Source organism: Neophocaena asiaeorientalis, unplaced genomic scaffold, assembly GCF_003031525.2.
Source record: "Neophocaena asiaeorientalis asiaeorientalis breed wild unplaced genomic scaffold, Neophocaena_asiaeorientalis_V1.1 scaffold239, whole genome shotgun sequence".
Classification (NCBI taxonomy): Eukaryota; Metazoa; Chordata; class Mammalia; order Artiodactyla; family Phocoenidae; genus Neophocaena; species Neophocaena asiaeorientalis.
Genome location: NW_020175103.1, coordinates 373,863 through 390,512, shown reverse-complemented (window position 1 = coordinate 390,512; position 16,650 = coordinate 373,863). Strand labels below are relative to the sequence as shown.

Sequence of the window (16,650 nt, the reverse complement as noted above, 5' to 3'; positions counted from 1 at the left end):
TCTAAGTTTTTTCCTCATCCTCCCCTTTCATTTTTGTCATACATTTTGCCATGTTTCCTCTGCTCCCATTTAAAACAATACGTAGTCCAATGGATTCCCTTCGATATTATACCATTTCTACTCCACAGACACTGGAGCAGGGAATCCAAGATAAGCAACGGAGGTGCAGGGCACAGACCCCAAGTATTTTTTGGTGAGTGAGTGGGTGGACGTTGGCCCAAGGTAAGGTGACATTTACCAAAGCCTTTGCCACGTGAACGTTTAAAACATGATTTGGAAGACTGAAGAACTAGCTCACGCTCGCTGGAATAGCTTAGATGAGCAAGTGACCAACGGATTTTAAAGGTTAGATCCTAGGTTTGGGCAGCACAGTCATTTGTATTCCATGTTAAATCAACTTCCACAGGAAATTTACACAAAATATATACTAGAAGACACCCACTAACTCCCCACCATCCCCTCAACCAAAACACCTAGCTGAAGTAAATTTCAGAAACCCTGCAAACAGCGGATTTAGATCCCTTACCTTCTACATTTCCTCGCTGAACTTCACTTTTCTGTTCTTAAATCATTAAATGAATTAACAACACCTCATGTAACACCACACTGATGTCCCAGAGGAAGATGTGGCCAAAGGTGTTTGGGTGGAAATAAGAATAGATATATAATTTGCTTGTATTTAACAAAACAAGCAAACAAACAGAAAAAACAAACAGAAACAACTCGTTTAAGAATCAGTACAAACTACAGAATATCATTGCTCTGTACTTTGTTCTCTGTGCAAGTCGAGTGTTGGGTGAATGCACGAAAACTGTTCCATTTTTCTTTACCAAAACCTTTGCATGATAACTTTTGTATTTGAAAAGGATGTTTTAAAACGTGAAGTCAAAATTTTAAAAATGACATCTATTTTCCCTCATTTGGAGAAACTAAAATCATGTTTCTCCTAGGTCCTTCAAGATCAAGAGAAAGCAGGGATCAGTCACAAGCTCAGCTTCCTCTGGGACTCAAACCCTGGACAGATGCTCAAACCAGCCAAGCCACTAAGCTCCCTTCCTACCAGGGCCATCTCTGGGCTGTCTCCATCCAAGTATGTTGTTGTCAAGCTGCTGTCTAAACCATTTCAGAGCAAAGATTAAGTGAATGAGTTTTCCTTCTCTTTGACTCTCATTCTCTAGACTTCTAACATGGGAGAGTAGACGAAGCAGTGAAAAACAGCTTAGACCACCTTTTTCCATTTTGCTAAACACGGATTCTCAGGACATTACTCCTTTTGCTCTTTACAGCCTCACTGTATTTAGCATGGAGCCCTCCTTCTGCCTTAGGGAATCTCTCAGGCAGCTGTCAAAAGCCATGAGACATCAGAAGTCCCCGTAAAGAACAGTACCCTGGCCACTGTAACCCATGAGGGAATACATATTTTGGATCCATTTTTCCAGGAGAAGGGAGTATCTAAACCCTAGGGCTGTGAATCCTCAGCCATGGCCATGCATAGCCCATGTTAACTCAAGTGGCTTCAGGCTGGAACTCTGAATTCCTTCTCCTGGTGGCCTCCACCAGAAGGCAGATCCCACGTCATCACATCGGGGGGGGGGGGCCTGCACCTCTAATGCTTCTGGCTGTCAACCCCAGCTGGAAATGCTAGAACAAGGGTGCAAAGGAGTAGAACCTGAAAACTTCCCTGGGGAATTTAGATCCAGCTGGAAAGAGGAAACAGGTCACTCTAGCAAACTCTTGAGCCCAGCGAAACTCCAAACTCTGGAGCCCTGCACCTCAGTGGCTTTGTCTTGGGGACTGTGCAGTTCTGTTTCTGAGATCCACAATGACGCTTAAGGGAGACACTTCGGAGGCTAAGCAAGAACGGCGAAGCAAATTAAACTTTTATAAGAACCTTCCCACTCCAACCCGATGCTCTTGGACAAATACTCAAACCTTAGCCATCACAGAGATGCAAGGAATAGACACTTTCCTCCTGTTGCCAAAATCTGTGGTGACCAAAGGTGAGTTTTAGGAGTAATCCTAAATCATTGTGTCTTCTCTTTTACTTTTTCTCACGAGTGGGAAATCTGTATTTTCCTGAATATCGGAATCAATTACATATATATCAACTCTTCCATTCCTCCTCTGCTCCTCCCCTTCAAATAAAAAAAAAAAAAAAGCCCGAATGAGGCTTAGTTGGCTCTGGAAAGTCGCTGAAGTGGTCGCTCAGAGGCGAAACGACTTTTAAAAGTAACTTGATGAATAATATAGGCAGCCTGAAGCAACTCACCAACACAGAGATAAAAGGTTTTAGACTAGAATGCAATGTTCCCGAAGCTGGGAAACCGTCGGATAACTTTGTAAATATACATATGCCCATTTCTACCTTGTAGCTCCTGAGTGCACTCAGAATCACGGGATGGGGGGGTGCTGTGGAGATCTATAGGATGGAAATGCCTCCCCAGATGATTTTTTTGATCATCCAGGTTTGAGAACTGTTAATCAAGAAAGTGGAGCTGCGGGAACTGAAGTGAGCTGCTTGGAAACAACTAGCCTGGAGGAAGTGGTGAAACAGAATGAAAGGAGAGACGGGAAGGGAAAGTGAAGGAGAAGGTGAAGCAGAAGGTGATGAAGAAAGTGGATGGGGGTGGGGTGGGGTAGGAGGAGGCAGGTGGCTGCGGTTGGGGAGGAGGAACTAAAAGAGGAAAGGGCGAAAGAAGGCTTGGGACTAGGTCCTTACGATAACCACTATTTGGTTGGCCCGGGAGGTAATTTGCGCCCGCGTTGCCTCTGTCTCCTCTGCTCCCTCTAGGGATGCAGGAAACCAGAAGGTTATCTTCCTCCTAAGGGAAGCGGGCTTAAAAGCGTTTGTGCCACAGGAAGGAGCAACCTTTTTTGCCCGAGTCTGGCTTTGAGAGAGGCTAGCTGCCCTTTCCAACACTGGAAATAACTTTTTCAACTACGGATTTTGGAAGCCTCTGAGTTTCGTGAGAAGCGTCTTTCCCACGGACAGTATCTTAAACACTCCTTCACCGAGAAAAACCTGGGAACACAGCGCTCCATGGTTGGTGATTGGACCGACCTTTTGCTGCCCAACCAAGGTTCGGTGTGTGGTGAAAGCGCAGGGGCGAGTGGGGAAAGGAAAAGGAGAAGGAAAATTTCCTCTGGAGCCTGCAGCCTGTCCATTGACACAAACCAGCTGAGAGGAAGACGGGGTGGGAGGTGGGAGGGGTAATCTAAAAGAATTTTCCCAAAGGCCCCCTTCCCCCTTTTCTCTTTCAGTCTGTCTTTTTCTTCCCTGCTTCTTAATAATAATGAAAAAAATGCAGCAAAGGAGAATGGACCCTACGTGGCATACTCGGTGCTCCGCCTTCAGGAGACTGATTCTGAGTGAGCAGTTTCTGTACTTAACTTGGTTCCTGGCTTTATTGTACTGAAGTAGTCAGGTTGGGAGATCCAAGGAATGTCAAGGCCCATAGTCACATGATTAACCGAAGGATACAAAAGTTAAGGTCTACACAAAGAAAACCGAGAAGGACCTCAGCTGTGAGGGAGTTGAGGACAAATGGAGGTGCTGGGGATTGAACCCAGGGCCTCGTGCATGCTAAGCACATGCTCTACCACTGAGCTACACCCCCCCACACCGTAAGTTCATTTACCTATTGTCCCACGTTATTTATTTATCACTATATGACGATGTTGGCAAGCCAAAGTCCATTATGTTCAGTTCCTCTGTTTCTGAAACCTCTGGACTGACTCCTGTCTCACAGCTAGGGCAGGAAAAAGAGAAATGCATTCTGGACCGAAAAACCCTTAGGTCTTCCCACAATCCTCCTCCCCATCACGAACTTTTAGTCAACTGCCTCTTGTGTCGGTTCTAGTCCACCACGAGGGAGAGTCCCAGAACTGAATCTTCTGTTATGTCTTTAGATTCTCCCTTCTTTAGAAAGTGCTCCTCTGCCCACGAAGCTGCCAAAAATGCAAAACGTAGTGCTGGGGATACAAAGGCGCGCTCCGTGAGTGCAGCCGAGGGAATGTAGGTCCAGGTGTGAAGTTAAGACAAGAGGTGAATCAATTCACAATACTTGACCGAAACAAAGAGCGACAAGTATGTGTCTCAGGCAGTCTTGCGTGCTCTTGCAAACCACTGCATTCGGCATCTGGACTCGGGACGTGACAGCGGCTTTGTTACGGCGACGCTTTCGCTCTGGTTTTGCAGACAACACAAGAGTGGCGGCAGACAGAGGTAAGAGTAGAAATGTGGGCGCTCCTGTTGTTACAGCATCACATTATTTGCGCAAGGAGGAGAGCGCAAGGGAAGCTGCGCGCAACCTGCGAAACCAATTCGCTGTCTGTAAACCTTCCCTATGCCTGGACAAGTCTGAAAATTTCATCAGTACCCAGGGCGCAGAACGTCGACACCTCCCAACTTTAGGCAAACATTGGTGCGACTGTTAAGCTAGGTAAGATTTTTGGATAAAATCCTAAACCTTCTGTCAGGAGAGGGAATGGGGAGGAGAGGACAGGTACCGACCGGGATGGGTTATACTATCACCATGCTAGAAAGACGAGAGGCTGGGAAGTGGAATAAGCAGAAGAGGTGTTGGAGAAGGGAGAGTGGCCTGGTTCTCGGAAGGGAAAAGGATGAAGCCAATGAAGGGGAAGAAAAGAGGCAGCAGAGGAAGAAGATAGAAGAGGACTAGTTTGGAGATGGGTCTCAATGGAGAGGCTCGGAGGTAGAAAGTGACCAATCCCGGCATTTCTGCTACACTTTCTGCAGGCCCTCGGGAAGAGAAGGCTCCTTCCTAAGGTAAGTGATTTGAAAGCGTGTGTCCCACAAAAAGATACGTCCCGTTTTGCCCAAGATTTTGTGACTCTGAGAGTGCCTTGCTCCACTTTCTGTCACGGCAAACACAGGCTGAGCATTTTCAAGGGCGCGCCTGTGGTTGCATATCTCTGGAGCAGTAGACCCCGGTATTAGAGATTTTAGAAAGTCGACGTTATACGTATCCGGATGCAGCATTGAGTTTAGAAACAAATTCCAAACGCAGTTTTGTGTTTGGTCATTTCAACTGCCATCAACTAGTTTTTAGCATGTTTGGCTTGAAAATACAAGGGAAAGAGTGGAAGGAAAAGGTTAAGCAGTGACTAAACGTTTTTGGTTTGAATAGATTCTTACTGAAACCTTCGTACTCTTGGGTAGCCCAATTGGACTGCATCAGGCCCTTAGTCTGAGGACCCAGGATTCACGACCCGGTTCTGGTGTAGACTCTTTCACTTTCCGCATAATTTCATGTATACATACATACACAAAAGCCTACTGAAGCCAGCTTTCGTTTGGAGCACGTTACTAATCACATGCTTATTCTTTTGTTTTAGCCTCTGTTGAATGTTATTTAAAATCATCATAGAAATCAGACAGTGGCATAGGTCCTATAAATCACCCTCCTGTTGAATGTGGGCGCTAACCGGTACAAGAGCCCTGTTAGAAATGCATTCACTCTGCAGCAAAACCTTTGCTCTAAATCCTTTTAAATGCTCTCTTCTCTTGTGTATCTAAAAGAGAGATCATTTTATTTTATAAAAAGAGTTGAACTTTAGAACAGTTGTAGATATAGAGAAAAATGGAGAGGACATTACAGAGAGTTCCCCTATACCCTGCACTCAGTTTCCCATATTGTTAACCGCTTACAGTAGGATGATACATTTGCCAAGTTAATGAACTCAAATTGATACATTTTTAAAAATGGAATCTACAATCTATTCAGATTTCCTTAGTTTTGCCTAATATGCTTTTTCTGTTCCAGAATATTGGACCAGAGATACAAGAGAGGATCTGGTTTAATGATTTTTACATTGGTGAAATTTATCTCAGTGGACTTTCCCTTGCCAACTTTTAGGTTTCTCAAAACCATCCAAAAATGGCACTGATATGTTATGAAGAATTTCTAGGGCAAGGTGATTTTTAGTGTTAAGCAGGTGCCTTCCACATACAAGGTCTTGAGTAAAACCCCTGTAATTCCATGTGTGTTCTTTACTCTGTAACCCAATCCTTCTTGCACCTTTTCATTCATTTTCTCATGATTTCCCCGCTCATACGAAAAGAAAACCAATGCTTCAGTGCATTGCCTTTACAGCTGTTCCAGTTCTATTCCATAGACCTTGGTTCCACATAGGGTGGTTGTTTTGGTAAAAGGAAGATGGGATAAAAGAGGCCTAGGGTATTCCCTGGCGGTCCAGTGGTTAGGACTCTGCACTTTCACTGCTAAGGATGCAGGGTCAATCCCTGCAATCCACACTATGAAGCCAAAAAAGAAAAAAAAAAAAAGAAAACAGTTAAGAAAAAGAGGCCTAACCCAACATTAAGAGGAAGATCACCTTCAGTACAGGGAAAAAAGATGGAAAAAAGAGGGAAAATAAAGAACCTGACAGACATTTTTGTTGAGTCTCATAATTTTTGAGTCATGAAAAAGACAGTAGATGGAGGAACAGAGATGCTTCCCACTGAAATTCCGTACCCCTCTTCCTCAATTACTTTCAGCAATGTTTTGTTGTTTTCAGTGTACAAGTCTTTCACCTCTTTGGTTAAATTTTTCCTAGGTATTTTATTTTTTCAGATGCTATTGTAAATGGAATTGCTTTTTAAATTTCCTTTCCAGATTGTTCATTGCTAGTGTAGGGAAAAACAACTTATTTTGTGTGTTAATCTTATGTCTTGCAGTTTAGCTGAATGTGCCTGTGCTCCTGGACTTTACTTTGTTGGAAGGTTTTTGATTACTGATTCAATCTCTACCTGTTGCAAGTTTGTTCAGATTTGCTAAGTAGGAAGCTATGCTGAATGTAGAAGGAGGATCCCTCTGCCAGGTGAATTTCTTAAATATTGGTGCCCTGTATTTATAACGAAGGCAAATAGAAAGGTTAGAGAATAATCCACTTATTAGCTTTGAATAAATTCTCAGGATAAGTTGAATTCCTGAGCTGGATAGTTCAGTTGACAAGCATCAGACTCTCACTATGAGGGTCCAGACTGCAAGTGCATGTTCAGGGTTTAGTATCTCCCCTAGCCCTCCAAGCACATATTCTTAACTCTTAGATAGAAACTCTTTGAAACCCAGCTTTCTCCAGAGAAATGTTTGCAGTCAACTTTTCTTCCCCTTCCTATCCTTTTCTTGGCCACTGTCTACCAGTTCTAGAGAAGGATTCTGAGCCAGAAAATCCAGGGTCATTATGGTATCAATAACTATACATGCATTAGTATTTCACTACTGGGTATTATCTGGTGATTAGATGCCAATGACAAAACGCAAGGTATTGGTAATTAGTGGGCATACTAATTTTGGTTTTTTAAGACTCTTGCCTCATTTCAGGTTTTCTTCTCAAGGTCAGCCCTTAGAAAGTCAAATGAAAAGGATTCCGTTTCTTGCCTAGCAATAAGCAAGCGACCACGAAGGGACTCGAACCCTCAATCTTCTGATCCGGAATCAGATGCCTTATCCATTAGGCCACGTAGCCAGTTGGTGATTACCTGTTTTCAAACCTGAAAGCTAAAACGTGGTAGGTTTCTGTTTTCAAATTTCTAACTTCATTGGAAAGAAGATCTCATTAATAACATTCCTGCCCCAAAGGGAATAAAACTGCATCAAGTTCCTGACAACAATTACTTAAAATTAATAAACGGTGAGGCGATCAGAAGTGACACAGCCTTTGAAGGCTTTCTTACCTAAGTCTGATGCAAGTTAATGATGATGCAAGTTCAGTGGAGAAATATGAGCCAAGAACTAAAGTCTGCAATGCAGGGATGATGATAGTGTAAGGAGAGGGAGCTTCAGAGTTTGGTACGTTCTGACCTGTTCCATCTCAAAGATACAATGGCGCATCCTCCAGGGAGAAAAATCTGTAAGCTCAAACAGGAGCAGTGGAGGGTAAGAGCTAGGGCCTGGACTGAATGAGTCTGGTTAGACCAAGAAAATGCCTTCTGCTGTTTCCTATGAAATTGTTTTAGTTAAACCCCTTTCCTTCTCGAAATGGGTTCAATGAGAAGCATAGATTGGATAATGGTCCCTTGTTGTTTTCCTGTTTGGAGAGCTACTGGCTCCAGTAGAAGCTGAAGAATGTAAATCCACACCATGTTGGGCAGAATGCCTGGCCAGCATGAGCTGTTCCACCTGGTTCCCACCCTCCCATCAGCCAGCACCAAAACTCCCTTGCCCAAGGAATGTTTGGGGGCAATTTCATCCATCAACAGAAAGGGACCCATTATGGAACACTTTCTTGCATCTTCAAATTCCTCCTCCTTCAACTCTCTTTCCCTCTGTCTATAAAGGCTGCAAGAAATATGTACAAGACAATGCGGAGAGAGAGAAACAGAAATAGTGTGAGTGTTGCCTGGAGAAATTTAGGTGGGGTACGTGGCAAGAAATGAAACCCTCTTTGTCTAGCAATGTAGTCTGAAACTTGGCAATGCTTTGTCTAGGGGATGCAGCATCTCTGGTTCTGAAAACCTAGAGAAGGAAGACAAAGAAGAGAAGAGGAAGGAAAATGTTCCTAACGATTATAACATCTCTCTCAAACAGAATCTTCTTAGCAATGAGGAAAATCCAAGAAATCTGACTTGGGAACTAATACATGAAGGATAAAACGAATTGTCCAAATGTGTGAAGATAGATAAGATACTATGGGAAGAGCCAACACTGTGGGCCTGGATAGCTCAGTCGGTAGAGCATCAGACTTTTAATCTGAGGGTCCAGGGTTCAAGTCCCTGTTCAGGCGTCCTGCCTCTGTTTTATCTTTATTCATACAGGAAGAGTTAGGGGGAAATGATATCCTGATTTTACACTGATTGAAACTTTGCTCATTGCTTTATCGGTGTGAAACGATTAAGTGATAAATTTACCAACCCCAAGGGACAATCTTGGGAAGTCATTTGGAATAGGGATTGCTGACCTGAAGATTTGGATTTTATGTGGTTGCTTTATAGGTGTGAAATGATTACATGATAAATTTACCAACCCCAAGGGACAGTCTTGGGAAGCCATTTGGAATAGGGATTGCTAACCTGAAGACATGGATTTTATGTGGTTTTTAGAAGAGAGTCTCTTTCATCAGTTGACTGGGGAAAAAAAATCAACCAAGACTTCTGAACTCTTAAAAACAAAGGGAGAGAAAGATCTTGAAACCAGAGATACATGGCACTTTACCCATATAGAGAAACAATTCAAATGACAGCGGCTATCTATCTCATCAGAAACCATAGAGGTCAGAAAGAGTGGTACAACATTTTCCAAGTGCTTAAAGGACAGAATTATAAAAAAAAAAAAAAAAAAGAACAGAATTATCAATCCAGAATACAATATCCAGAGAAAATATCTTTCGGGAATGAAAAGAAAATCAATATATTCTCAGATAAAGGAATACTAAGATAATTCGCTGCCAGAGAACTACCTTAAAAGAATGACTACAGTAAGTTCTCCAAACAGAAAGGAAATGATAGAGAAGGAATATTGAATATCAGGAAGGAAGAAAAAAAACATGGTAAGCAAAAAAACATGGTAAGTACAATACACTTTCCTTGTTTTGAGCTTTTAAAATTATGTTTGAAAGTTGAAGCAAAAGTATAACACTGTCTAAATGTATGTGAAAGAAATAGTTAAGACAATCATATTACAAGTGAGGAATAGTAAAGTGACAGAAAGGGAGGTAAGGCTGCTACATTTCACATGAACTGGTAAAATGGTGACACCAGTACAGTCTAAGTTAAATATCTATAATGGAATTCTTACAGTAATGACTTTTTAAAATCTATACAAAAAGATACAATAAAAAATAGTATAGATAAATGAATATGGAATTCCAAAATATATACAAGTAGTCCATAAAAAGGCAACAAAAAAAGAGAGAAGAGAACAATAAGAATAACAGAGAACAAACAGAAAACAAAAAAAATAAAATGCCGGACTTAAGCCCTACATACCAATAATTACATTAAATGTAAATAGTCTAAGTGAACTAATTAAACTCACAGGGTAGATTAGAAAACATGACCAAACTATATGCTGTCTGTCTACAAAAAAATTCACCTCAAATATAACCTGTAAATATATAGGCAGTTTGAAGTTAGGAGGATAAAAAAAAAAAAAGGCATGTCATGCAAACATCAATCAAAAGACAGCAGGAGTAGCTATATTAATGTCAAATAAAGTCAGTTTCATAACAAAGAAAATGATCAGAGGCAGAGAAGGACATCATATAATGATACAAGTGCCCATCTACCAAGAAGGGCATAGTAATCCAAAATACGTATGCACCAAACAACAGAGCTGCAAAATATGTGAAGGAAAAAAAAATCTGATAAAACTGAAAGATAAAATATGCAAATCCACTATTATAGTTGGAAACTTCAACGTCTCTCTCAGAATAACTGATGGAACAACTAAACAGAAAATGATCAAGGATATAGAAAAACTTGAAAATGCTATCAGCCACCGGAATCCAATCAACATAGAATGGTTCATCCAATACAAGCAGAGTATAGATTCTTTTCAAATCCATCAGAACGTATTCCAAGATAGAACATATCCTGGGACATAGAATAACCCTCAACAAATCTAATAGAATTGAAAGATACAGTGTGTTCTCTGACCACAGTGCAAATTAGTCACAGAAAGATAAGAGGCAGATATTCAAACACTTGGAAACTAAACAGCACAGCTCTAAATAACCCACGGAATAAAGAGGAATCTCAATGGAGATTTAAAAATAAATAGAATGAAATAAAAATACAATGTATCAAAATTTCTGATACATTAAGACAGCACTAAAAATTTCTGATACTTATTAAAACAGCACTGAGAAGGAAATTTATAGCACTCAGTGCATACAAGAAAAGAAAAATCACAAGTTAGTCATCTAAGTTTTCACTGAGATAGCCAAGGGGAAAAAGAGCAGAAGAAACCTAAGGCAGTGGGAGGGGGAGAGTGGGAGGGAGGGAGACGCAAGAGGGAAGACACATGGGAGCACATGTATATGTATAGCTGATTCACTTTGTTATAAATCAGAAACTAACACACCATTGTAAAGCAATTATACCCCAATAAAGATGTTAAAAAAAAAAAAAAAAAAAAAAAAAAAACCTAAGGCAAACAGAAGGAAGAAACTAATAAAAACAATACCCTTGTCAACGCCTGGGCCAGCACCATGGTTGGGAAATCCGGCATTGGTTTGTCTCCCGGGCTCTTGCAGCTCTAGTTCTGAGATGCACAGAGACCAAGTTGGGGACAAGAACAGACAGCAGGATGCTGCATCGATTTCTGCCCCTCTTAGTATATACGGAATCCTTTTCTTGAATGAAAGAACACCAGGGGGGAGGTTCAGCCGCTGGGCCCGATGTGCAAAATGAACTCGCCGTTTGCCAAATTAGTTCTTGAGATCCCATTGTCCCTGTGGAAAGGGGAGACGCTTCCCACCTTCAGCCAAAATTTGTTCCGACAGTCAACTCAGGTACTAGGTTTGGAGGAAATTCTGACTTATCTCTGATGGGCTAAGCCAGAAATCGACCTTGTTTAAAAGCTCCCCGCGATGATTCTGAAAGTCAGCCAGGTTTGGCAGTCTCGGCTTTAGAGACTCCAAGATGAGTGGGCTGATATGTTTGGGAAAGTTAACACCAGGAGGGAGATTAGTGCGAGAGCAGAATACAGGTAACGATAACGACAGGCAGGCGTGGAGTCCGCGGCTTCAGCGGCCACAGGAAGGTGGAGGAGGAAAAAAGTGGACGAGTGCTTAGGTTGGCGTTAGTTTCAGATGGGCGGAGAGGCGGTTAGTTACGCGTCTCTGCTGCGCTTCCTCTGGGTACGTGGGGAACAAGCAGGCCCATTCCCGGTAAAAGAAGTGAGCTGAGACCGCTTTCCCGAAGGAAGATCCCCTTCGTTTTGTCTGACTGTCGCGGTTTTCAGAGAGCTTCGCTGCTCTTTCCGTGGTTGGAGCACTTGAGAGAAGTCCTGCGGTTGAGTTTCTGATTTTAGTGTATCCCGGTGGTATTGGAGGTTTCAGACCGCGCGGCGGGGAGGCTACAGTGTCCGGATCCCCACGTGCTAGTGGTAGGAGAAGAGCGCAAGGTAGAAAGAGGGACCGCCTTTGTCTTTAGACTTCACCATCTGAGCTATACGTAGCTATAGCTACGTACTCATACGTAGGTATGAGTGTTTTTGTTGTTGTTGTTTGTTTAATGTGTTGAGCTTGGAATGCAAGACATGGAAGATAAGAGGGGTAAGGCAGTAACCAAGTATTTTTAATTTGAAATGGTTTTCAGAGGCTGAACTCTAGATAGTTCGGTGTGTAGGTTGTCATGACTTTAATCTCAGGGCCAAGATTTCGAGACTGTTCCTGTTGGCCTCCCGTTCTTTCTCCCACTTCCTTTTTGTCTTTCTTCTGCTTGTTGAAGTCGTCTTGGTGAGGTCGAGGCTCACAGCAAGAGAGGAGGGAAAAAAAGGTTAGGAGAACTAAATCTGTATTCCTTGAGGTTTGAGGGAAAAGTGAAACCAAGGGTTGGAGATGCCAGGGATCGAACCCGGGGCCTCATGCATGCAAAGCATGCGCTCTTCCACTGAGCTACACCCCCTCCCTGACAGAGTTCTGGATAATTAATGCTTCTTTGGGAATAAATTTTATTTCCTGAGGCTCTGGATCCTTGGGTGTCTAGGCAGTAGAGGAATCAAAGAAGGATACTGATGCTTTTGAGTACAGAACTTGAAGTGGAAGGCAAAAGATTGGAAACGTGTCAGATAACCAAAAGAAGTTGCCACCATAGCTTTAAAACATAGTTGGGGTCTCCTATTATGCTTGGCAAGAGATCAAATCAAGTCCCAGTTTTTGGACCTTTTGATTTCCTCCAGATATGTCTTAACCTGAGACACAAGGCCATTGAAATTCAGCTTCTTTCCTGCCTAAAATGCTTCATGATCTTGGTTGTTTGCTCCATTGGAATATTAAGGACCATATTTGATGGAGGAAAGCCACAGGCAGTAAAAAACCCTAGAACGATGCATTCAACATTGCAATGTAAGGGGCTCTTTTTCTCTTCTAATCTAGGCACCCAGCTAATTTAGCAGGCCCCGCCAATAATCCAAAATCTCTTCTTCATAAGCATTCATAAGGCATGAATGAAACAACAGCTTCAGGGATGGAGAGGAATATTAAATTATGAGAGCGAGACCAAAGACAAATAGCCGCAAGACATTAGGGATAAAGGGGAAAAAAAGTATTTATTTATGTGTTTGTTTGTTTGTTCATGCACTTATTTAGGGAGGGAAAAAAGCTATGTCATTACCAAACAGAAGAAAGTGCAGAAAAGGGGTAGGTTTTAAAAATTCTTTTGGAAATGGGAGGAAGTTTGGAAGACAGAGAAGATGGGCAAGCCTTGCTCATGTTAAATTCAAGATCTATGTGGTGCACACTTGTGAGAACGTTACATGGTGAACTCACACAATTACCCCTGCCTCCAGGTTTGGATTTGTGAGTGATCAGTAGATACAACTATGTGGAGGATGGATAAAGACAGAAAAGTATTCTCATTAGTGATATTCGTAGGAAAATAAATTTGCTCCCGGACATCTCTTGAACCCTGGGATTTATTGTGGTTAAGACTGTGTTCTTTGAAATATATAAAAAGACTGCAAGAGAACCCATTTCCTGGCACCAGATTTCCAGTGGCTAACCCTTTCTCCTTCTGGTTTGCTCATTTATGGAATTTTGCCAATATTCATAAAATAACATTGAGCTCCTTTTGAAGCTGAAAGAATATGGTTTGTCTGACAGATCTGTCCTTTCGGTTGGCTCATGAAATTTTTAGCCCATGAAGTGCTTAGGAGGATTATCTTGACTGTTTGATGTGGTAAAATATTAGGTTTATGATGCTTTCCAATATTAGGAAGGTTTTCAGAAACACTGCTTGGTCATAATTTTGTGTTACACCTGGTGAAAACTGCATGTCTATTGGGGTCTCAGGAATCCATAATAATAAGGTATGCCTTTTTTTTTCTTTTTGCCCCATGAACAAAGTGAGAATTTTAAAAATTAAATATTTAGAGTTATAAAACTTGTTGAGTAACTATGTTGTACACCTGAAACTAATATGATATTGTAAATCAACTATACTTCAATTTTTAAAAAGTCTATAGCCATCTTCAGACTATGGATTCATTTAATACAGAATTCTTATCAGGAATTAAACTTCTAAATTGAGTGACAGAACACACTCATGCCATATATACTCAATTCAGAAAATCTGAAAATCTATGATGTGTATCTTGAACCCTGCACTGTCCAAAATGGTAGCCACTAGCCACTTTGAGTATTGAACACTTAAAAATTGAGATGTGCTGTAAGTGTAAAATATATATCAGGCCTCAAAGACTTAATATGATATTTAAAATGTAAACTATATCACTAATAATTTTTTGATTGACTATTTATTTAAATGATGTTTTTGATATACCAAGTTATTTAAATATTCTTCTTCAATGAAGACCACTTATTTTTATTTTTTATGTGACTACTAGAAAATGTAAAGTTACAAAAGTGACTCATTTATGGCTTTATTATATTGCTATTTGACATCCCTAGCTACAGAAGACATGACATGTTTAGATGCTGTTCTGGGAACACCAGAACCAAGGAATATAGAGCACAGTCTACCAGTTTCCTACTATGTGTGGACATGACACAAAGCATTCACTTGCATGATCTCCTTTGGTATTTACAGTATCCCTTTTTACATAGACATCATTAGCCTCATTTTTTAGATATTGAATGTGAGGCTAATTATGTTTTGTGAACTACCCTAGACCTCCCACTTCAACAGAATATAAAGGAATCATTACTGTGTTAGGCAATAAAATACTCAATGATGCTGTTTGTCCAATCAAATACTTCTTAATGAAATAAAATGCAAGCTTCTGAATTGAGGAGGGATAGATTGTTAATGGAATAAGTTTCTAATGCCAAGTTCCTGTACAGCGAATGTCCCTACCTTGACGTTGCTTCTCAGTTTGTACCAATTTTCCATTTGCAACTTGATGCAGTTCTGATGTTGAAATAGTGTTTTATTTTCTTCTTTCAAAGTGTCCAAGAGTTGTCGGTGGAAAACAGACACTATGAAAGTGACACAGAAATTTGAAAAGAAGAAAACAGTTCAGAATGACACAAGAGTGACTTATTATCCCTAACAAAGAGTTTCAAGAAATAAAGTCAAAATTAAAAGGAAAAAATGGGGTATTGGTACCTGAATCTTGACATCTTTGCTGTCCATTTGCTTTCATTTTTCAGTATTCTAGGTCCCCTTGTGAAAATTCAAGAGAATAATTCTTAAAGAAGTTCTTATTCTCATTCTTTCCTGGATAACAAAACAGAAATAACTTAAGATGTGCAAATTCTAGACAGGTGTGGAAGGCTGAAGGAATGAATGTCTTGTCAAAAAGAAAACTCTGCATGTTCTTGTAATTGTTTAAAAGTTCAATGATGTTCAACAAAGCTCCTTATTCTAGCAGTTTAAAAACGGGGTGGACTCAAAATACAAACCAATATTTTCTGATTGGAAATTTTTCCTTGCATATACCACACCCACATATATACACTTACACAGTGTAGTAGTTCTTTTTTCTTCAGGTTTCCCCACCACCACCAACAACAATTCTTGTGATTAAAAAGATCACACGCACACACACAACATAAAGGCAGAAATGAATTGTAAGTGCATCACACACACACACACACACACACACACACACACACACACACACACACACACCTTGATCGCGCTTGCCGTAAAAATTGTAGTTATATATGGATTTTGGGAATTGGGGCATAACTGTCGTGTAACGGGTTAATAAATTACACCACAGTAAAACACCACTGCCGAAACCCGGGATCGAACCAGGGACCTTTAGATCTTCAGTCTAACGCTCTCCCAACTGAGCTATTTCGGCCACCTGGGAACGCTTAGCTTAGCTGTTCTCTCAAAATTTAAAGTTTTCATTTGTGGGGGCCAGTCTACTTTTATTTTGTTCAACATCACCCATTCGTTCGCCCCAAAGTATATGGGCTCCCCTGAAATCCATGTCTAAAAATAGGATCCAGTTTTAGGAGACTGGATGGGTTGGTAGAGGAGGAGGGAAGTATAGGGGGAGAAATGGATTCGGCTACTCCACTACTCAAAGACAGCTCAGAAAACTAAGGCAATTCAAAATGAAATTATCGAGCCTCGACTTTCGGTTCTTTTTCTTTCTTGCTCTTCAATGACAAGGCTAAAAGGATTATTGGGCACGTTAATATGGAGACGGGCTTCTTGCTTCGGCTTGAGGAAATCCGGAAGGAGCCAATTCTTTTCTTCTAGTCACTTCCTTTCCCTTGTCTTCCTTGTGCTGACACGTGGTTGTTAGTGCGGAGACACAGAGAGTAGAAACCGGAAGCATTTAAAGGCAATCCATCGGATAATGTGTCTATTTCCGTGTGAGCAAGCAAAGCGTAAAGGGAGAAAAATAGATGCACGTGTATGGTTTCCAGCCCTCTCGTAAGGAAACGATAAACCACCACTGAACTACACCTCTCACGACAGAAAGGTCGTGAAGATCATCTTTGAAATAGTAACCATATTTCTGAGGGGGGTCTTCAAAGATACGG

The 16,650-nt window shown here is 41.2% G+C and overlaps 5 non-coding genes across 5 annotated transcripts; 1 reads left to right on the top strand and 4 right to left on the bottom strand.

Annotated features, from left to right (window-relative positions):
* Positions 1–3,545: 3,545 nt before the first annotated feature.
* TRNAA-AGC (transfer RNA alanine (anticodon AGC)) lies at positions 3,546–3,617 on the bottom strand. Its single transcript has one exon. It is a non-coding gene; the product is annotated as a tRNA-Ala (tRNA).
* Positions 3,618–7,418: 3,801 nt separating this feature from the next.
* On the bottom strand, positions 7,419–7,491 carry TRNAR-CCG (transfer RNA arginine (anticodon CCG)). The gene has a single exon. It is a non-coding gene; the product is annotated as a tRNA-Arg (tRNA).
* A 1,184-nt stretch (positions 7,492–8,675) lies between these two features.
* On the top strand, positions 8,676–8,748 carry TRNAK-UUU (transfer RNA lysine (anticodon UUU)). Its single transcript has one exon. It is a non-coding gene; the product is annotated as a tRNA-Lys (tRNA).
* A 3,772-nt stretch (positions 8,749–12,520) lies between these two features.
* On the bottom strand, positions 12,521–12,592 carry TRNAA-UGC (transfer RNA alanine (anticodon UGC)). Its single transcript has one exon. It is a non-coding gene; the product is annotated as a tRNA-Ala (tRNA).
* Positions 12,593–15,883: 3,291 nt separating this feature from the next.
* TRNAF-GAA (transfer RNA phenylalanine (anticodon GAA)) lies at positions 15,884–15,956 on the bottom strand. The gene has a single exon. It is a non-coding gene; the product is annotated as a tRNA-Phe (tRNA).
* Between the last annotated feature and the right edge of the window lie 694 nt (positions 15,957–16,650).